This window comes from Cervus elaphus, chromosome 22, assembly GCF_910594005.1.
Source record: "Cervus elaphus chromosome 22, mCerEla1.1, whole genome shotgun sequence".
Classification (NCBI taxonomy): Eukaryota; Metazoa; Chordata; class Mammalia; order Artiodactyla; family Cervidae; genus Cervus; species Cervus elaphus.
The window spans coordinates 4,877,385-4,899,604 of record NC_057836.1 but is presented as its reverse complement, the minus strand read 5'-3'; the positions used below and the strand labels follow the sequence as shown (position 1 = coordinate 4,899,604).

At 57.6% G+C, this 22,220-nt stretch overlaps 1 protein-coding gene across 2 annotated transcripts in view; it reads left to right on the top strand.

Moving 5' to 3' along the window:
• The first annotated feature begins 1,475 nt into the window (after positions 1-1,475).
• PRR5 (proline rich 5) overlaps positions 1,476-22,220 on the top strand; it is a 50,890-nt gene continuing 30,145 nt past the window's right edge. The window contains exon 1 of one of the 2 annotated variants that reach the window (XM_043881575.1): positions 1,476-1,529. The gene's annotated coding sequence lies outside the window, so the exon portion shown is untranslated. Of the gene's footprint in view, positions 1,530-7,715; positions 7,856-22,220 lie in introns of those variants that run through there. The other variant, XM_043881580.1, reaches the window with a different exon arrangement.

Here is a 22,220-nt window from a genome sequence, read left to right as displayed (position 1 = left end):
GTGACTGAACAACAACAATCAAACTATATAATAAAGAAATAACTACTGCAGAATGTAATGCCAAGTGCAAGTACTAAGAAGTCAAAGGAAGCAAGGCAAAAGAAGAGAACGGTGGGGCAATGTTAGATAGTTCAGCAAACATGCTAGAAATTCCCAGGACACATTCCACGTGTTTGCTCCAGCTGGTCCCTCCGTCCCGATACCCCCTCCCACCTTTGGGGATGCCAGGGCCTGCTGCCCAGACAGAGGTGCTCATCCCAGGGCCCTGGAGCACCCCTTCAGCACACTCCCTCTCCCGGGCTTAGTCACTAGGAACGACTGCCATCCAACGGGCCCCGTTATGCCACTATTTCTGGGGGTTGGGTGGCTTAGCTGCAACCAGCACAATGATGGGAAAGATGTTTCAGTCCTGAACATGGACATAAATATTTGCATAACTGCATTTCAAAACTTCACAACAATCACTACAGGTTAAAACATACAAGAACCGGTACCCATCCTCTGCCAGCCCACCCCAGGCAGGCCGCCTGGGCCTGGCAGCACTCAGCTTCCAACCAGCACTGCCTGTTACTCTAACCCTGCCAGAGAATTCCTGGTGCAGGAGTCCCTCCCACCACCCAACACTGAAAGAGGAGACAGAGTGAGTGTCTTTAAGTGAAGGGTGAAAAGAAGCCCTTTCAGACACTCTGGGGTGTGGAGCTGGGGCGCTGGGTGTAGGGTGCTGGGTGTGGGGTATTGGGGTGTTGGCTATTTCCACCGGAAGGGAACTTTTCAAACGTCCTGGGAGCTGGGGAATCACCAGGAGGGCTTGCTAAATCCCAGGTTCCCAGGCTCCATCTCCAGTTTCTGTAGGTCTGGGTGAGGCCGAGAATTTCCAATTTCTATTAAGTTCCAGGGTGATGCCCACGAAGCAATCGGCCACTCTGTGACGACCGCAAGCCCTGGGATATTTAGATGCTGGAAGAGTTTGTCTGTCCCATCCTTCCCCTCTCTGCTCCACCCCACGCCCCCACTCCACCCCTAGCAAAACCCCAAGCCCCAAGGCAGGGACTGAATCTGAGCCTCTGATCTTTCCTCTCAGCTCCCGGTGCCCCGCGCGCAGGTTGCGGCTTGGGGAGGGGGCGCTCAGTGGGCGTTCGAGAGCGCCAAGGAGAGACGGATTACTGGCCCGAGAGCCGATGGGGCCGCCCGGGTGGCCGGGGACGCCCCCTTCCCCGGCGGGCGCCGCCCACAGCCTGCGCAGTGCACCCGGATGGGGGGATCCGGGGAGGGCACCCCCGGCTCGCGGCTCCCAGCTCCGGCGGGTCCCGGCCCCCAGGCCACCGCAGTGGGTGGGCGTGCCCGCGGCCCAGGCGGCCACCTCCCGCCGGCCTCCGGCGGCCCCGGCGGCCCGGTGGCCGCGGCCGCGTCGGGCGCCCTGCGCGGGCCCGGGGGGCGGAGCGGGGCGGGGCCACCGCGGCCCCCTCCCCCGGCCCCGGGCTCCGGCTCTGCGCGGCGGCAGCGGCGGCGGAGGCGGCGCGGGGACCAAGGTGAGCGGCGGCGATGGGTCCGGGAGGCCCCCGCCGCGGGAGGGGGTCGAGGGAGGCGCGCGCGCCCCTCAGAGGGCTGGGGGGGCAGGCGTCGCCGCCGGGGTGGCGTGTGCGCGCGCGCGCGCGCGTGTCGCGTCGGGTGCGGGGACATGGGGTGGGGTGGGGGTCGGGCTGTCCCCTTGGTTGGGGGTCCAGCCTCTCCCACCCCGGTCTCCCGGGACCTCCGAGCTCATCTTCTCTCTCTCTGGACGCGCCCCCTCTCCACCTCGCCCCACTCCGCCCGGCTTCTCTGTCTCTGAGTTTCTCTCTGTCTCTGTGGGTGGGTCTCTGCGTGTCCGTCCAGCCGCTTGTCCAGCTGTCTCTTTCCTGATCGCCCTCCCCCCCCCACCCCGTCACTGTCCCCTCCCCCTCGCAGCTCTCCCCTCTCTTTCCACTGCCCCCCCCCCCCCTTAACAGAGCAAACAAAGATGGTCGAGGGAGGGAGACACCTCGTTTCTGAGCCCTGTCCTGGCTCAGCGTGGGGCCCCACCCCTCTGGCCTGTGGCCGGGGCCTGCCGCCACCTTCCTGCAGGGAGCTGGCCTGCAGAGCTGTGGGGGTGGGCTGGGGGCAGCAGGCACGTCTGAGGGCAGAGGCCACCCACCCCCCCACAGCGGAGCATGTAGAACCTTGTGCCCACCACCTGGGGAGCCCCCTCCCATCCCTTGAGAGGTGGCACTTGAGGCAGACCTGCCCGATCACAGTCAGATCTGACTCTGGACCCTTTGCCCTCGGGCAAAATCAGATCATTCCCTGGACCCGGTTGGCATGAGCAGCGCCTGACAGCTTTCTAAGATTCTTTTTTTTCCAATGGAGCCGAGGTAGGGGAGAACTTGCTGGGGCGGGGGAGGGTCCCTGGTCCCCAGGTCCTAGGGTGTGGTCCAGCCCTGCTCAGCCAGGCCACTTCCTGAGGGCGACCTCCATTTCCCCCTCCGTGGCTCGGGGCGGCAGTCAGAGCTGCAGGCAGCTGCCATGAGGACCCCGTGGGATGGCCATCGTGTCCCGGTGATTAGGTATGCTCGTGGCGAGAGCAGGGCTGCACCCCGGGATCCCAGAGGCCAGTCCCTGGACTGCATCTGGAGGGGGAGGGGAGCGCCCTGTGACCTCTTAGACCTGCTGCAAGGCCCAACCCAAGACTTTTCCTGGAGCTCTGGGAGGAGAGGCTGGCACCTCTAGACTGTCCCCTTTAACTACAGTGCCTGATACAATGCTGACTCCTGGGCTCCTGTCCTGACCTCTGATGGGGCACCAGGCATCTGCATTTTACAGTTCCCCTCCGCCCTTCTGATGCACCTTCAGGTGTGAGCGATGCTGGGTGGTGGCACTGGGTGATCAGACAAGGTCACGTGGCTCCCTCTGGCTGGCAGGCGGTGGGGCAGACCCAAGGGGAGCCCATCCTAAGGGCATGGCCTTGCTGTGTCCCTGGGCAAGCCACTTGCCCTCTTTGAGCCCAAGTCCGATCGATCAGAGGAGGTTCAGGCCTCCTCAGCGACTTTACTGCTGAATGGGCTGGGGTTCTGAGGCATTGTTTAAACGGAGGTGAGGGGGTGCGATAAACCCAAGCAGGCCTGGGTCAGCGTCCCAGGACCCCCGCTGGCTGGCTGTGTGGCCCTGGGCAAGTCACTCGGCTTCTCTGGGCTTCAGGTTCCTTATCTGGAAACTGGGAACCACAGCATTACCAACTCCTGGGGGGTGGTCGGGGTCCAAAGAGGCACCACGCCCTGGCACGGCAGAAGTCCACCTCGGATGGGGGGTTGTGGGGGGCTGGGCGCCCGTCGTGCCAGTGGCTGGGACTCCTTGTGTCTCAGCTGTCCTCCCTGTCTGGTGATGGGAACAGTCACATGGACGTAATTTCTCAGCAGCAAGAAAAGTGGTCTGTGCAGAAATGTTTGCTAGCTAATGGGGTTTTGGTTTCTAATGGGTGGCTTAAAGGGCCTGAGGATGGCCACACGGACTTGCCCGGACGGCACCAGGCAGCACTTGATGGCATCCAGCTGGGTGCCCGTGCCAGCTCTCTTGCTCAAGGCAGGCACTGGGAGACAGCACGTTTGTCTGCAGGGCGACCCCTGGCAGAGTCAGGAGAGCGGAAACCCAGGACAGGCCAGGGCGGGGGAGGAAGGAGAAAGCCCTGAGCCTTTGCCTGCTGCCCCCAGTGGTGGGCATTCGTGGACGTGAACAAAATCATCTTCGGGACTTCTGTGAGGGGAGTGGAGCTCTCGAGATGCTCAGAGAGAGACAGGAAAAGTCATTCATTCATTCATTCATTCCCCAGAGCCTTCTCCAGGCCTGTTGGGTAGCGAGGGTCCCCAGGGAGGCAGAGAAACCTACCCAGAAAGGGGGAGGCCACAGACGCGAGCTGGCTGGGGATCTGTTGGGTCAGACGGGCTGTCAGTGGTCCTCCGGGTGAAAATCGGGGTCAGGACACCCTACGACAGGACTCACCCCAAGGCCCAGGGTGGCCCTCAGGGATACGGATACTGAGAAGAGCCAGGGTTAGAGTCAGGAGATGTGAATTAGGGCTGTGGGCTGTGATAAAGACCTGGGTTAGTGGGACAAGGAGGTGACTTCCTGGTGACAGTATAACCTTTTTTTTTTTTAACCACATCCCTCTTTTGTCTCAAAGTCAAACTTCAGTGGGGGTAGCACCTGGGGGGGGGGGGCGGGGGCTTTGAATTCGGTGTGAGCAGAGTTCTGGTGACTCAGGAATCCTAATGTCTCAGGGGAGCAGCCTGGGGGGCACTGCCCATAAGACTTGGCTCTGACCCCAGAGCCCAGGTCCTGGGTGGCCTGGAGGAGGAGCCAGCAGGGGCCGGCGGAGGGCTGCAAAGGCTGGAGACCCGAGAGCCAGGTCCACCCGGCACAGTTTATAGCTGTGTGGCTGCGGGAAAGTTGCCTAACCTCTCTGAGCTTCAGTGCTCTCATCTGCGTAGCGTGGATTGGAACACTCAGCTCAGGTGAAGGCCTGGATTCTGGAGACAGGCTGCTTGGGTTCAAATCTCATCCTCTCTTCTCACCAGCTGTGTGACGTCTCTGTGTGCCTCAGTTTCTTCATCTGTGAAGTGGGGTGCCCGTGAGGACAACGTGGCTTCAGGAGAGGGCCCCAGAAAGACAGGGTGCCCTGTCCCAGGGTGGTCGAGTGGACAGTGACACGGTCCTGCAGTGACGGTGGCTTGTAGCCAGGCTGGCCCGGCCTTGGCCCTGGGCTTCCTATCAGTATCAGTGTGAATGTTGGCATTGGAACCCACTTCTGGGGTCACATGAGACATGTGCAGGGCCCCTCAGTACCCGGCGTGGGGAAGCCCTCAAGTGATGCCGGCCCCCATCTCTACCCTCTGGGGAGAGCAGAGGGGACCGAGGACACGTTTGCTATTGCGTTACTGCCGACCAAACCCAGAGGCAAGTGGGGAGGGGCTGGGGCCAAGTCCCTTCTGAAAGGGTTATCAAGAAAATCTATGTGGTTTGTTGCAGCGACAGGTTTTGCCCTCCGGGATTCTGACTCCAAAGCGTGGACTCGCCTCCAGAAGGAAGCAGGGGTTGACCATTCCCTGAACACTTACCTGTGTGCCAGGCCCTGTGCGGAGTCTTCCCCAGGCACCATCCCAGCCACCATCCCAGCCAACTCAGAAGGCAGTCCTGGCCATGCCCAGTTAACAGATGGGCAGACTAAGGCTCACAGAGGCCAAGAGCTGCCCGGAGACCCTGGCAGCAAGAGGCAGGGCTGGGGCTCAAACCCCTGGGTCTCTGGCTTGAGGTATGCTTGCCGCTTTCCACGATGCTACATGCCTTAAGGTGAGGGAACATCACCAAGACGCCTCACCGTCAGGAGCTGCCACTATGGGTTCACCAACCCCAGCAGGGCTCCTGCTAATTTCTAGAAGGTTCTTGAAGTTTTGCTTTCTGTGCCTTTGGCTAGACTGGTTAAAGGCCTTCTTTGTGTTGCCAAAGCAGTCTCTCCAGCAAAATCAATCTTCCTAGAGCCACTTACACCCATTTGAGTCTGCAATGGCTTATTCTCTTTGCCTCAGTTTTCAAACCTGTAGAATGGGAATTTTTATATCTGCACTACTTAGCTTCCCCCAGTGAATAGGTAAAACCATGAAATAATAATAGTCAACATAGCCCTTGACAGGTATCTGGAAAGCATTTTCTGTATTTGCCCTCATTTAACCCTCTGAGACTTCATGAGGTCATTGTATCAGATGAGGACAGCAAACCAGAGAGGTCAGGATCTTGTCCAAGTTCACACAGGTGGTGAGGCTTTAGGTCTGATTAAGATGGACTGAAAACCAGCTATTGAGGCCACTCCTTGGTGGAGAGACATGAAGCTCCTTGCTTGGTTGTCCCCAGTGATGGGGAGCTCACTACCTCATGAGCTCCTGTTGATTGTCAGTGCAGGACTTCAGTAGGTGGTGGTGATGGTCCCTGCTACAGGAGACTCCACACGGGAGAAGAACCTGAGCTTGACTTTGGCCGTGCTGGGTTTGCTGGCGGACCCAACTGTGGAGAGGTGGAGAGGGTGTTTCCAGGTCCTTCTTCCCTCACGATGGTGTCCATCTCGTCCGTCCCACAGACCCGATCTGAGGCTGAGTGAGGAGCAAACTTTCAGCACGGGGCGGACACAGGTGCCCAATAAATCCTTGCAGTGGACCAGCCCTGTTTCTAAGGAAAATTTAAGTTATAAAACCCACATAGCCGTGTTGTACAAAGTCTGGAAAATAGGCCCCAGTTTTACACATAAACTCTGTCCCCTGAGCATCATCATTTTGTATATCATTTCCAGTCTGGTTTAAATAAACGCGTCTTGACGTAGAACTATTTTCCCATGATGTCATCACACCACACGTAGCCCCGATCCTGTTCTTCTTCACTAACTGTAATCCTACAAGTGTTTCCCCCCTCCCCATTCCTTCAAAAGTCCATTAGTTCTAAAGAGTGGCGATTTACTGGCTGCATGATATATCCTGTGGATATTCGTCGTCTGACTTGGACCGTCCCCCTTTCGGTGGCGTCTCCATGTGGACAGTGATGTGAAAAGCAGATGTGGACCCCGAGGTCACACCCCAGAGGTCCAGCAGGACGGCAGGTCGGCCCTGCCAAGCTGTGTGAGCTTGGGCAGAGTCCTGCCCCTCTGAGTCTCAGGTTCCTGCTCTGCTATGAAACAGGGGTGAGAACCTCACGTCACAGGGCCTCTGGGAGGCGTAAATGAAGGGCTGTGATGTCAGTTGCCTGGCAGTGGCAGGGTCTTGAAATATGATAGCTGTTATTCCAGTTGCTGTTATTATTATTATTATTATTTAGGCCCTATCTCCCCAGTTAAATTGTGGAGCCCTGCAAGCAGGAGCCGGGCTCCGTACTTTCCTGCCTCCCACTCCTAGACATACTCCTTCGTATCTGCTGATTTCATTCCTGACATTCAGGCCCCTTCAAAAAGAATGAGTCTCCATGTGGGCCAAGAGCTGGGAGACGTTTCACTTACAGTCTCACCTGGTCCCCCATGAGTGGCGATCATCGGCCCCATTTTAGAAATGGCTCAGAGAGGGCGATGGCCCTGCCCAAGGCCACACTGGGGGAAGAAGAGAGCCAGGAGTACTTCCTGGAGGAGGTGGCAGCGGCACTCGGCCGGCAGCACCGGCCGTCTGACCAGGCCAAGGGGCAGAGTGCTGGTGTTCTGGGGGTGGTGCAGAGGGGCCTCGGAGCTCTCCAGGGCAGGGCGGAGCCCAGCACAGTGGGGGGCAGAGTGTGAGTGAGGCTCGGGGGCATCTGCTAAGCTGAGCTGAGCTGGCCTGACGGGACACCAGGGCAGGAATGAGCTAGCCTTCTGGGCTCCTGACCCCACCTGCACCCCCCACCCAGCCACGTCCTTCTGTCCGGGCAGGAACGGGTGCTCTGCAGGATCCGAAGCTGCAGGAACCTTCCTGGGGCCTGCTCTGTGAGCACTGATAAAATATTTATCAGAGATGCCGGCGGCCGGGCTTCCCTGCACAGGGTACCGCTGGGGGCGGCTCACCCCGGGCCTGCCGCCTCGTCGAGTTCCGCTGAGTCACGAGGGAGCCCGGTGAGCCGCCTGCCCGCGCCCTCCTCAGCCCCTCTGCCCTTTGGCCACACGCAGGCCTCATAATACGTAAGCCATTCGGCTGCCCACAGGGCCCCGGGCATCCAGCGAGGTTAGGGCTGAGAGTTTCAGAGCTCATTCGGCGGCCAGGGTCACGGGCAGAGGCCAGCCGGACGGGGTCCCCCTGCACCCACCCCTACGGGCCCCAGCTCCTCAGTCCCCACTGCACCTGGCAAGGTAGGTCCCCGGCACCCCCACTGAGTGAGAGACCCCGAGGCACAGGGCAGGTCTCCCGCGGTCAGTGGCCGAGCGCAGATGCGGCCCTTGGCTGTTCGGTCTCTCCCCCGAGGCGCCGCGGCAGGGCCTGGGTGTCCCGCCCGCCCCGAGGTGACACCGGCCGTGACTTCGGGTTTGTGCTTTCCATCTGCAGAGTAACAGCACCAACAAAAAACAGTAGCAGATGGCTCCTTGCTGTGGGCAGGACAGGGCTTTTGGATTCTTCTGTTCGCTCATTCATAAAATACATTCTGGGTGCAGTGGCCAGGCCTGGGGACCAGCGGGGTACACTGGTCCCCCACTCCCCCTTGGAGCCAGGGAGAGTTGGATTCTAGGCCTGGGCCCTTGTACTGCTTGCTTACATGCTGTGTGACCTCTGGCGGGTCGCTCCGCCTCTCTGAGCCTCCGTCTCCCATTTGTGAAGGGGGTGGGGGTAGCCCTGCTTTCTCAAGTGAGGATCGCACCCGTGTCCTTGTGCTCCATCACATCTTCGCGTCGGCCTGACGGCATCCATTGGTCTTTGGGATGGGTCTGGTTTCCAGAGAGATCCCGTCAGGCCTTGCAGCTGGTTCTCCCAGGAAATAGCCCATAGCCTGTGCCCCGGGGCCTTGCACATCTAATGGTTGAAGGTGGAAGATTCTTCCAAGCCCGGTTCTAAAGAATACTGGCCCCTGGAGCCACACTCACTGCCCGCAGCTGTGGGAGGGAGCCCTGTGGGTGGCTGGGGTCATATCCTGGGGTCACTCCTCCAGGGTCACTGCCTGGAGGCCACCTCATATTCTTACTTGCTGTCCACCTTTCCCTCCTCTAGACTGTCCTCCCGCCCTTCTTCTTTCTGGAATTCTTTTCCTCCCTTCTTCACCGGGGATTCTTCTTGGCTCTTTAAGCTCCTGCTGGAAGATGCCCTCCTCCTCCAGGAAGCCCTTCTGACTGCCCTGTGTCCACTCCAGGCAGAGTGGGTAGACACCCTTCCCCTGCCCCGGTGCCCTGGAATCTTTGCTCCTGTCTTTGATCCAGCACTGGACCTGTTCCCGAGTCTCCTTCCTGCCAGCCTGGGGCTCCAAGGGCAGAATTCTGCTTGATTCATCTCTGGGTCCCAGGGCTCAGCTTATGGCTGGCATAGCCCAGGAGTGTCTGAAAAACGAGGGAGTGAGTGACAGACATCACGGCAGGGGTTTTAGGAATGCGTTGTAAGAGACAGTAGGAAACCTGTAAGGTATGCTCTACGTGTGAACTCGCTGTGTTTCTGTGGGGGACCCCTGTTTTCCTGGTCTTCACAGATGATGGATGTTCCGCTAGAGAGCAGATAATAAGGACTTCAGGACCAAGACTCGTGGGGCAGGGTGTGCAGAGCCCTGGGGGTCAAGAGGGCTGGGCCCCTCCTGCTGGAGCTGCATGACCCCGAGAGACTCAGTCCCTCCGTCAGGCCTCAGGTCCATTCTGCAAGCCCAGCCTTTATTCATGGAAGAGAAGCAGGCAGGCTTGCGTTTATGGGGTGCTCGCGGTGGTATCCAACACAGCCCGGCAAAAAAATAAATAAATAAAGACTGGAAGGAAATGCGCCAAGATGAGGGCAGTAACTTTCTCTGGTGGTTTGTTTCCTCTTCCAACTATTCCGTGTTTTTTCTAGTTTTCTCAGGTTCTTCCAGGGACTTTACAAGTGTGTTGAGAACCTTGTGATGAGCCCTGCGGGGCGACAGAGCCCCTGCTGCTGGGACACTCGGTCTGATGGAGAATTAGTCCTTCGTCATCAGACTGACCTGACGCAGTCTGATGGCAGAGGCTGCCGGGACTCAGACCCAGGGTGTATGGACCTGTCACAAAGAGAAGCCCAGAGGAAGCTCTTGGCCCGCCCTGGGGTGGACGCAGGGCAGTCAGAAGGGCTTCCTGGAGGAGAAGGGCATCTTCCAGCAGGAGCTTAAAGAGCCTTGTGAAGCTGGGACCTTGCCGGGGGTGGTGGTGCAGGGGGAGTTGCTAGGGAGGCAGGTGTACTGGGGCTGGGAGGGCTGTTTGGCTGGAGACCTGGACGAGGGTGAGGTGAGGATGGTGAGAGATGCAGAGAGGGGCTAGACCAGATCCTGAGTGATGGGGGCAGGAGAGGGTGTGTGCCCCTGTTAGAGTCACAGTTGGCTGCATCCCCTGGGGGTCCACCCGCCAGCCCCCCCAGAGGGGAGGCTCGGTGTGCTAAGGAGCCCGTGTGACCCTTACCTCTACGGGGACCCTAGGGGGCTGGCCCGGCTGTGGCCCCACTTTACAGAATGGGGAAACTGAGGCCAAGTGCAGTAAGTGACCAAGTTTCAGATCCAGGTCTGTTTGTCCCCAGAGCCCACCTTGGAACGGCTGGCCTCTCACCTGCAGCCCTTGCTCTGGGCTTCCGATTTGTCATTTGTAGAGTGGGGATTAGAACATGACATCTTGGACCAAGTGAGCGCCCTTTGTAGAGCTGATTGTTAAGTCCAGCCCTTGACATTCACTGGGTCCACGATCTCTGTTGTCTGTGGTTGGAGCATCGCCCAGGGTGGCAAATTAGGGGGACAGACGTGAGCACGGGAGGCACCTTGGGGACAGGGCTCTCAGGAGAACCCTCAGAAACGGGACATGAGTTTGATGTCACAAGACTGACTGGAACGAGCTTCAAGCAGCCAAAAAGGACGTCAGCTCGGACCACCCCAGATGTGGACCGGAGGGAGTGTGGGCAGTGTGCCCTTGGGGGGCGGGAACAAGGCAGGCGGGTCAGAGAGGGAGCCGACTCTGCACGCTCTGGGTCTAGCCAGCTGAGGCACGGGGAACACGGGGGCCCACTGAATCACAGCGGGGGCCGGGCCCGTGCAGGTAGATGCCCTCTGCTCTACCTGAAGGTGCAGAGGAGAACCAGCCAATATGGAGAAAAGGCCTCCGTACCGATGGTCAGGGTCACCGGCCATCACCTCGGTCTTTCGGCTGCAGGCCTTGGTGCCGGGCAGGGTGGGTGTGAGGGTGTCGCTGAGCTCCGATGAGTTTCCTCTCTGCGTGTTTGCTGATACAGGAGGCTCTGGCAGAGGCTGTCGGCACCTGTGGGTGGGCCAGACGGGAGAAGGGACGAGAGAGGCCTGCCCAGGCCCCAGCCAGGGCCCACCTTTTTCCTTCCATTGCTTCCGTCAGGAGAGGGTGAGGGTCCCCTGCTCCCTGTGGGTTTCAGTGGGGTGAACAAGGCAGGCAGAGGAGCCAGTGTAGGCTGCCGCCCCCTCCAGGGGCTTGGCCACGTGCCCAGTGTGGGCCTCAGTCCCCGCTGGAAGAGTGAGGATAACTTCCCTCCCTCCCCCACAGCCCAGCTTCCTCCCAGAGCAGTTACGAGGTCAAGTAGACGCTGAGGCCGCCACAGGGTACAAGATGTGGCCAGGGTCAGGTTCAGATCGCACGCTTAGCTCAGGGACTGGTATGTGTGTGTTAGATTCTCAAGAAGTACTTACTGACGGAAAGGAGGAAAGCGCAGACGGCCTTTGACAAGTTGTGTAACCCTCGCAGCCTCCATGTCCTCAGTGAAGAGAGCTGCCAAAACCCCCCCTCAACCCGGGAATGTTATGCAGACAGGCCTGCTATGTGGAGAGTACTGAACTGCTAGCCAGGTTGGAACTGCAGGAGCCAGCTAAGGAAGGAGACAGGAGCATGTCCTTAATAGTGAGGGATCTCAAAAAAAAAATAGTGAGGGATCTTGCTCTCCGAGCCTCTGGGGAATGTGCCACTGCAGCAGGTGGCCTGGACAGTCCTGCCTTTGAAACGCACTTGTGTGTGGCGGGGCGGGGCTTGTGGAGAAGACGTTCGTGGGGGAGGTCACTCTGAGCAGGGTTTTGCGGGATGAATAGGAGTTGGCCAACCAGACCAGGCTTAGGGAAAGTTATCCCAAAGAGTAAAGGGCAAGCATATGGACATGCACTGGACCTGGCCTCTGAGGACTGCACCTTCCACCAGGACATTGACTGCTTCTTTCATTTGTTCGGGAGGCTGCAGGGAGGCTCTTGGCTCCCTTCCTCTGCCCTCGGCCAACCCATGAGCTGACAGCCTCCCTGGGAGGGGCTGGGAGCTTGTGACTGGCTGCTTCCCTGTTGTCTCATCTCTGTGGCAGAGCCCAGCAGAGCCCCCTCCTGCCCCCTGCCTCCGAGGCTGGGGAAATCCCGTGGGCCCAGCCAGTGCAGGAGGCGCCAGGCGGCGTGCGGTGGAGGCGGCAGTCTCCCTCCCAGACAGACTTCTCACCTCGGTCCCCACCCGCTCTGCCACCCGCACAAGGAACCTCAGAGAACGAGCCCGGGCCTCCGTGACTCAAAAACAGAAACTGCCAAGACCTGAGCGAGGAGCCGCTCGGGGGTCAGGCCGGGGGGCTGGGCAGGACCGCCCTCCCACGCCCAGCACCCCACAGGAGGCTGCCAGGGGGCATAGATGCCAGGGCACTGTGTCCCTGCGCCCGCTCCAGCCCGGCCCCCTCGGGCTGTGCCCCCCTGCCTAGGTCTGGTCACTTGGGCGACCCTATGAAGGCCCGGGACCCCTGACGCTGCAGTTTCAATACACTCTCACCAAGGCAGCCAAGTCAACAAGATTCATTACTTACAGATCCCAGAAATGGGGTGGGAGCATAATGGGGGGGGTGCAGCCTGTCCCATGAGCAGGACAGCGGGGGCCGGAGGGCACCCCTGTGTCTCGGGGGGACACGGACTTTTCTCAAGCTCAACTCTAAGTGCCCCCCTCCCCGGCGAAAGCAGAGTAGGAACTTGGGGCAGGAATCCCGAGCTCAGGCCCTTATCGGATGGTCCAGATTTGGGGCATGAGCAGGGTGGTCACCCTATAGAATACCCAGGCCGCAACTCAAGACTCACCCGGGGCGCTTCCTGAAACCTTCCCCTCCCACCCCCCTCATGCATCCCGAGGCAGCACCACGGTGCCCACGCTCCTCCCAGCCCCTGGAGCTCTGGCTCCCGCCTCCCCAGGCTGCATCTCCGGCCTCCGCTCTCTATGTTGCGTTCCCTCCCCTGTGAGGCCCCTCCGCCTTGGCCTGGAGAGAGACCTTGCCCATCGGAGCACCAGCCACGCCCCCCCAGACCCCCACGCCAGAAGGCCACCTCCTGCCTTTGCCCTGCCCGTGGGGCCATGTGCTGTCCCCTCCAGAGCCCAGAGCCCCTCTGAGCACAGGGTCCTTCCCCTGTCGATGGCTCAGCCGGCATTCTCATCGACGCCGTGGTCAGCCCAATTCCGGCCACCTGCTCTGCACCCCAGCCTGGCCCTGCTGGGCGAGGTCATCCCTCCAGGCCTGTTTAAAATGTCACTGCCTCTGGCGGTTCGTTGGAGCTCCCCAAGGCCGTCAGGGTCCTCAGGGGTCCCAGAACCCTCCACCTGTTGCCTCCTCTGTTACTGGCCTCCTGTGACTCTCCAGGGAAGGGGGAACGTGGCAGCCTCTGGGGCCAGGCTCTGGCCAGCATTGGTGCTCATGATTACTAATGACTTGACGGAGGGGTGGGGGGTCCCCCCAGATTGACAGTGTGAGGTGTGTGGCCTCCAGGTCAGAACTGGGCTCAGTCTCAGCACTTCCACTTGCCTGCCAAGCAGCTGCCAGGTCCGTTCCCCTGGGGCCGCAATTTCCTCCTTGGAAAAATGAGGGTGGAAATTCTGACCTGGGTGGGCTGCCCCAGGAGGCAGGGAGTAGGACCCAGTAGGACCTCAGTATTTGAGCCTTTTTGCCACACGTCAGGATGTCCCTGTTCTGTGAGTGACCCTGCATGCCCCACCCCCTACTCGAGGCCTCAGTCTTTCTGTCTGTAAAATGGACAGATGGGCCACATAAACTCCGGGGACCTTTGGGCCTGGCTTCCTGGGGCCTTCCTTCCTGTGTGCAGAGGGCCTGGGAGGCAGCATTGGAGCCAGGTCACCCAGCATCCTTTCTCAGGAAGCCCCTTCTCTTACTTCCTCCTGTATTTACAGTATTGACCGGCTTTTCTTGCAGGCAAGGAGAGCCAGGTGGGTTTTGTTAAATGCCCTTTCTGAGCTGCTATGTCAGTTGCCAAACTTAAACTAAATTCATCGACCATAGGAACGTATAGGAACTGCAGACGCGGGAGGGGAATGTAAAGGAGGGCGGAAGGCTCAGGGACCCCAGGGGCCTGGGACAGGTGTACCTTCCCTCCAGACACGTCTGGGAGTCCCTGCTCCCCTCCACCCCTACCCCCAGTCCCTCCCCAGGAAGCAGAGTCTGATGGCGGCTGCCACCCCGCTGTGCGGGCCACAGGGAAGACGCCCTGTGACGCCCCACTGCCCTGACCTCACCCCCCGTGTGTCACAGGGACCGTCAGCCCCCTCCTGCAGCTTCGTCAGCCCTGTCCGTGAGGCAGGAGCGGCAGTGCCTGTGTGAGAGTGTCTCGGGACAGTGGGACTGTGCATGTACATCCTTCAGGCCCGTGCCTGGCTATTAGAAAATGTTGGTAGTGTAATACCCGTGGTTGTGTTATGGCTATCATCACTATCAAGATGTCCCTGCATTAAAAAACAAAACAAAACACATACCAAGAGATCACGTGTGAGGTATGGACTGATGTTTGTTTGTTTTTTTTTTTTGCCAAGCCCAGCAGCTTGCAGGGTCTTAGTTTCCTGACCAGGGGTCAAATCTGGGCCTCCTTCAATGAAAGCACTGAGTCCTAACCACTGGACCACCAAGGAAGTCCCTACATGAGCAGGGACTGTGAACTTTTTACTGTGAGCTTCCTGGCAACCAAAGCAAAGAGGGAAAGAGGATCACTTACTAGTTTTATAATGCCCTTAAGATGAAAACAGAGCCTTTCTGGATAATGAAACCGAAGGGACAAGCCTAGAAACTCTTGCAAAGGGCTCCCTGTGTGATGTTGTGAGCAGAGTCTCAGTGCTCCTGTGGGCTGGCTGGGTCCAAGGACTGAGTGTCTGGAGCCGGACACTCAGGCTTTCCTAACTGCAGGGGAGATGGAGAGGGGCCCCCTCAGCTGGTCTGCAAGGAGGACTCAGTGAGGCCCATAACCGTGAGATGACTGAAGTTTCATGTGTTATCTTCAAAAGCCATGAGGATTTCACCTCAAGTCTGTAATGGAGCCATGCGGTGGTGGTGTTCAGTTGCTAAGTCGTGTCTGATTCTTTGTCACTCCATGGACTGCAGCACGCCAGGCTTCCCTGTCCTTTTTTTCAGGACACCCCTGGTGGCCCAGTGGCTAAGACTCTCGCACTTCCACTGCAGGGGTGCGGGTTCAATCCCTGGTCAGGGAACTAAGTTCCCACATGCCACACAGCCTGGTCCAAAAAAGAAAATAGTGTTTTCCTCCCTCCATTCCAAATCTTTGGGTAACGGAGATGCTCCATACGATGGGCCATGCTCACTCCTTGGCTTTGCCTTAAGAGGGGATCTCAGCCCTTTCAGAGAAGCCCGTGAAGCCTCTCTCCCCACACCCTTCCAGTAAAAGGTACACTCACATTCAGGAGTGATACAGTTTCAGGGCTTCACAGATCCTGGAAAGCTTCAGGACCCTTGTCAAGCTCCAGGACCCTGTCTTGACAAGCTCTGATCTGGGGTGACAGAGGGGAATGCATCTTCTGGACCAAGCTCATGCGAGAATATTATTTCTCGCAACTGGGCTTTTGTTAGGCATGGAGCAGCAGAAAGCTCAAATTTACCGTGAAGTTGCCTCTTCTGTACAGACCCAGATATTGTCAGCGTGACCCAGACAGGAGTAGGCCTTGGTATCTAATACCCTCCTAGACACGCCAGGCCCTTGAGTTGGTGGGCACTCTTACACAGACTGCGGAACGCAGGGCAGGGCAGGGAAGTCAGCGCTGAGGTGGCGTGGGCGTCTCCATCCCATTTTACACCTGGGGAGGTGCCCAGTACGTGGGTTGCTGCTATTGTTGTTGTTCAGCTGCTGAGTTGTGTCTAATTCTTTGCGACCCCATGGACTCCAGCACACCAGGCTCCTTTGTCCTCCACTATCTCCTGGAGTTTGCTCAAATTCACGTCCATTGAGTCGGTGATGCCATCTAACCATCTCATCCTCTGCCGCCCCCTTCTCCTTTGGCCTTCAGTCTTTCCCAGCATCAGGGTCTTTTCCAGTGAGTCGGCTCTTCGCATCAGGTGGCAGAGTTTTGGAGCTTCAGCAACAGTCCCGGGTTTTATAACATCTTGTCTTATCCCTGCTTTCTTTTGTCTTTGATTATGTTAAATTCATGTTATGGTCTCTTTCCAATAGTCTCTTGGCTGAAGTGCTAGGGATTTCACCCCGACATTTGTCGTGTTTGCTTTCCTTGCCTCATGGTGGCCTGTTTCCCTGTGTGTTGTATAATTTGGATCGTGAGTTTATTTCCATCCAGGCCTTATCCGTGGAAACCCCGGGGGCCTGGCTTGTGCACCTGCCCCTGGAGAGCAGCTTTGTCGTTGCTCTGCCTGGAAGCCTAGGGCTAGCACAGCCTGGAGCCACTTCTGTGTTCATCAGTTTAGGCTCTCTACACTTGCCTAGCCCACCCCTGTCTGAAGGCAGACCCTTGACTACAGATTTTCAGGAGACATGCAGGCTTTTTCCTACCTCAGGTTCAGGTGGTCAGAGACAAGTTTTCTTGTCCTCTCTGTCACCAGGCAGATCTTTCTCCCAGTCGCCCGTTTATTAGGGGTGCCGCCCTCGAGACCTCTGGCTTTCTGTGAAGGGCTCAGTTGCATCTTCTGTTATCCTGCTTGTTGGTGTCATATCTCTCAACTGCTGGTTTTAACCTCTCTGTCTCAGCATGTGTAAGTGTTAGTCGCTAGTCATGTCTGACTCTTTGTGACCCCGTGGACTGGAGCCCGCCAGGCTCCTCTGTCCATGGGATTCTCCAGGCAAGAGCACTGGAGTGGGTTGCCATTCCCTTCTCCAGGGGATCTTCCCAACCCAGGGATCCAGTCGGGGTCTCCTGCATTGCAGGCCGATTCTTTACCGTCTGAGCCACCAGGGAAGCAACCCCCTCCCTACCCCACAAGGCTGCCGCTCCTTCATTTAACATCTGGGTTTTTAGTTGACAGTCTTTTCCTGTGATCTAACTGTTATGCTAACTAGAGTACAACTCTCAGAGTATAATAGTCAAGAAAGCAGACCCTGGAGCCGGACTGCCTGGGCTTGAATCCCATCTCCACTGGCATGGGATGTATTCCGTTTCTTCACCTGTGAAATGGGGATAGCAGGGAGCTGGCGTTGCTGCAAGCGCTAGAGGGTGTTGACAGAAAACAGTAGAACACCTGTTGTTTTGCAAGCAAAAACAGGTGTATTCGGGAATGGCAAAGAATTGCAACTCAGGATGTGCAGCCTATGGCAAACCACAGGCAAGTCAGGGTACCGTTCTTTTATAAGAGAGAAGGGGAGTTTGGAGGAGCTGTTATAAACAAAAGATTCCATTGGAGGAAACGGGGAGTTCCAAGTGTAGTGGCTTTTCATTGGCTGAATTGTCCCAGTTTCTCATTGGCTGGGCTGTTGCCAGGCAAGGAGAAATTCTTCCTTCCTCCAGCTGGGTCATAGAGTAGTAACCTTCCTGTTGGAGATGCAAAGCTGTGTCTCTTACTCTTTTGTCTGCGATTGACCGGGAGTGCTAGGGTGTGAGGGCTCCCCCTTCTGGCCTCCTAGCTGCATGTTAAATGAGGTTTCTGTTAAGATACTTGAGATCACTTCATATTGAATTATTGTATATTGCAAGCATTATGCTGGCCTTCAGTAAAATTAATATTGTTGTTGTTCAGTCGCTAAGTTGTGTCGGAATCTTTGCGACCCCACGGACTGCGGCATGCCAGGCTTCGCTGTCCTTCACTATCTCCCACTGTTTGCTCAAACTCACGTCCATTGAGTCAGTGATGCTATCTATTGTTTTAATTATATAATAATTATTAGATTAATTATGTAAATTAATATTAGATATTATATAAACATACTGATAAGGAATATCTTAATGATAATACTAATATTATTATCATTCTGGCCTGTGGTGATTATCCTCACTTGTTTACAAGCTCAGTTCTGTGTTTAGATGTGTATAATTTTTTATGTAGCATTTCTAGGGGATGTGTAGGGAGGAGTTTTCAGGTTGTGCAGTTCTCTAAATTGACTTTTAAGTGGTGAATGCAAAATAGTAACCATACTCTCCATGTATCACTACTTCTTCCCAGGGGCTTTCAGAGCCTGCATATACCTGTCTCTAGTTCTCCTACTAAGTTGCAGACCATCTTTGGAGTCTGATGGAATCTGGCTCAGCCACATACCTGACAGCTCTGACTCATCTTGCGTCTGTGCAAATCCCCCAGCCCTTATCTGGCCAACACCCTGAGGGCCAGATGTAACGGCGGAATTCCTGTTATTTTTGAATGATGACGCAGTCTGTTGCTGCCCTGTGGAAGGCATCCGGGAGGCATCCTGGGGAATGTTTTTGCACAAGATCTCCACCACGTTAGGTAGACAGAGACTCTAAATAGCCTCACTTCTGGTCAGATCAGGTTTTGTGGCTAAATAAGCCCTGACAAAAATCTGAGTTTTCAAAGTTCTTTGCATTTCTGAATCTCAGATGGAGTCTGGCAGAGGTGGGGGCGGCGACTGGACCTGACTCCCACTCCAACAAGTCTTCCCAGGTGGCTCAGTGGTCAAGAATCTACCTGCCAAGCAGGAGTCACGGGTTCGATCCCTGGGTCGGGAAGATCCCCTGGAGGAGGAAATGGCAACCCACTCCAGTATTCTTGCCTGGGAAATCCCATGGACAGAGGAGCCTGGCGGGCTGCAGTCCATGGGGTCGCAGAGACTTGGGCATGACTGAGCACCTGAGGACCGGGTAGCGTGAACAAGGACACGTGGGGATTTGTAGCCAAGGAGCGGGGGAGGGTGAGTGGATGGGAAAGCTGGAAGAGGAGACATCCAGGAAGGGGGACTCCTGTTGACCCGCTCCACTGAATTCTAGCTGAAGGCCCGCCAGGGTGGTGAGGCACGGGGAGCTCAGACAGCAGGGGTGGGGGTTTTCACTAAACTGACTCAGAATTCTTGCTCAAAGTGGATTCTGCAAGGACACAGTGGAGCTCAAGGTCAGCCCTCATCCAGCAGAGAGCTCCAAGGAGACTGATTAAAGCTAGGTCGAGAGGGAAGTCTTCGTCTGTGTCCGCTGGGCATTTCTTTTCACCTCTGCCTGGAGGAGCGTCAGCCTCGGGGGGCATCTGATGGAGGAGGCAGGCCCAGCCCCGAGATCCTCACAAGGACAGAGGGAGGGCAGCCTGGGGATTGTTGGCCAAGTTGGGCTGAAGGGAGAAAGGTCCTGGGGACCCGGGATCTAGGGGATGCTGGAGCACTGGGTGTGGAGAGCAAGAGGCCAGCTGGTGATAATTGCTAAGGTTGATGAGCACCTACTGTGTGCCAGGCCCACCCGGAGCCTCTGACATCGCTGAATGCATTTACAGTCTTGGGATCCCTGGGGGGGAGGTGTTCTGATTCTCATCTTCTGAATGAGGAAACTGAGGCACAGTTAAACAGAGGAGAGGTGATCAGCCCAAGACAGTCAACTGTTAACTGGTAAAGCCACCGTCCAGCCCAGGCCAGCTGGCTCCAGAGTCCACGCCCCAAATCATGGCTCTCTCTTCCTTTTACTATTAATATCATCAGTGAACAAGAGACAAGTTTCAGGGAAGGGATGGGGCATCCAGGGCCAGGCAGAAGCTGGGTAGAGGCCCGGAGGTGGGAAGCGGGCAGAAAGACTGGGGAACAGTGGTCGCTTTGTCTCCTGGCGGGGGTGGGGGTGGGGGGGGCTCCAGGAGGGGGTCTGGAGGGGTTTTGTAGGAGTTGCAGCAGAGACCAAGGAGCAGCAGCGGTGGTCTGCGGGAGTCTTGGCCACCTCGCTGGAAATTTGGAGCTCATCCCGCAGGCCGGGGCCTCCGCTGAAGCCTCGGAGCCGATGGGCAACTCACGTCTGGGTGGCAGAGTGGCTCTATCAGCCAGCAGCGGGGTGGAATCCTGTAGACTGAGAGGCCAGGAGGCCAGGTCAGGGGAAGGGGAGGTGGTGAAGTCTGGAGCCCTTGGGGCTTCGGGGCCCAGAGGTGGGCTGGTTCCAGGGGCAGGGCCTGGACCTGTGCTTGCTGAACCAGCAGGGGCTGGGGGGCAGCGGGGGCCCGGGGTCAGTGCGGGAGGGGCGCTACCTGCCTGGGCTTTGGGTGGGGAGGGTCCCAGCCTCCCCCAGGAGCGGGCCGGGGTTCAGTCCACAGCCCACCATGGAGGAAGCCAGGACTGGGACGGGGACCCCAGCCTCCATCCTGGCCTGTGACCGGCCAGGTGATGTCAGGACCTGGAGCCTCCACGTCCACTGCAGTGGGGGAATCAGGCCACCCTGCTGGCAGGGAATCAGGTCCCCAGGTGGGGACCGTGGGCCAGGCCAGCTGGGGCCAGCCCTCAGTAAGGGGTCCCTGTTGCTGGAGGAGGGGGCTCCCCTTCACACCTCCCAGCGAATCTCAGCAGCAGCTTCTCCTGCATTAAATGCGTCACCTGGTGGACGGAGCCACATCCTTGCAGAAGCAGGAGGATGGTGGTGGGGGGGATGCCCCCTCCTCTGGGAGCGAGGCCTTAGATTCGGCAGAGTCCAGCTTACCCACCGTCATCGCCTCCTCACTGGCTCTGTGGGCTTTATTTACAAAGTCAAGGATGCAGGCTCCCTCCACAACCCTCAAGCCCCTGGAACTAGTCATTCCTGGAAGAAATAAGTGAGGAGACCTTTCCGGGGCCCCCAGCTACCCCCGCTCCAGTCCACGATCACAGGCTCCTCTCCTGGGCTTCCCATCGTCAGTCTGAGCTCTGGTGGCCTGCGCAGTCCTTGCTCTTTCCAAGGATTCTTCTAAGAAAAGGCTGCTGGCCAGGAAAGTGCCTGGGAAGGAGAGAAAACTGGACGTCAAGCCCAGTCCACCCAGCTCTGCCTGGCGTGGCCCCGGTCCACCTGGCTGCACCGTGGGGATGCGGCTCGGAGCAGCATGTATCCAGGTCGGGAAAGGCAGAGTGGCCCCCCACTCTGTTGGCATTCAGGGGCCACGATGCCTTGGCCAGAAGTTACCTGTCACCTCCCGTCTCCTGGAGTCTCTGTGCTCCTGTTAGAGAATCCAGGAGTAGGGGACGAATGCGTCTCTGCTTTGCTGGGTGTTGGGCCCCGACCTTTCCAGATTTGTCTGTGAGGTTTCCCGGGTGCAGAGGTCAAAGGCAGGGTCTGGGTGGCCCGGGGTGCAGGCTCTGTCTGGAGAAGGCGATGCCCTGGTGTCTCAGGGCTGCCTTCACCAATTGCCACAGAGTGAATGGCTTAAAACAGAAACTGACTTTCTTATAGTTCTGAAGGCTCATTTAATCCTCACGCTCACCCTGGGAGCCAGAGACTTGGGGGCATAGGGGCTTTCAGGGGAGGTGACTGAGCAGGGAGCAGACCCAGTTTGGAGGACTGGGAAGCCTGGAATCTCTCCTGCTCTGCTCCCCTAACTGTATCACTATAGACCAGAATCAGGGTTCCACAAAAAAACCAAAGCTCGAATGCTTTGTCCACCTGATGCGAAGAGCCCACTCATTGGAAAAGGCCCTGATGCTGGGATAGATGGAGGGCAAAAGGAGAAGGGGGCGGCAGAGGATGAGATGGTTGGATGGCATCACTGACACGACAGACAGGAGTTTGAGCAAACTCCGGGAGATACTGAAGGCCAGGGAAGCCTGACGTGCTGCAGTCCATGGGGTCGCAAAGAGTTTGACACGACTGAGCAACTGAACAACAAGGATTGCACAACACTCGCCCGGGAGAGACCTTGAGAACCGATCGTTGAAGATGGGAAACTGAGGCTTGGCAGAGTCTCCAGTGGGTGCCGTTTTGGGATCTAAGAACGGGGACGTCTCCTGGTCAGAACCCCACCCCCACCCCACCCCAGGCCTGGGATCCAGAGCAGAAGGAGGAGGGGAGGGTTCTCAGGGCAGAGGACAAAGTCCACTGGTGTGCGGAGGGGGCTCCAGGCGGGTCCTGGTGGCAGCGGTGTGGGGGCGGGAGCTCTGCTGGGAGAGAGAAGGCTTGAGGGGACCGTGAACATGTCAGGAGATGTCAGGTGGCAGAGCTCAGATGGATGGTGAGCTCCCCTCCTGACAGCAGAGACCCTGGTTTTTTTGCCCCCTGCTGTGTTCCCAACACCTAGTGCAGTGCCAGGCATGTAGGAGGTGCTCAATAAATGTCTTTTATTAAAGCACTGGGGAGGTGGGCTTTGTCCCTCCCAGCAGTACAGCATCCCTGTCCCCACAATTCTTAGCTGACAACTTAAGCAAGCAGCTCACCTCCACTCACCTTCACTGTC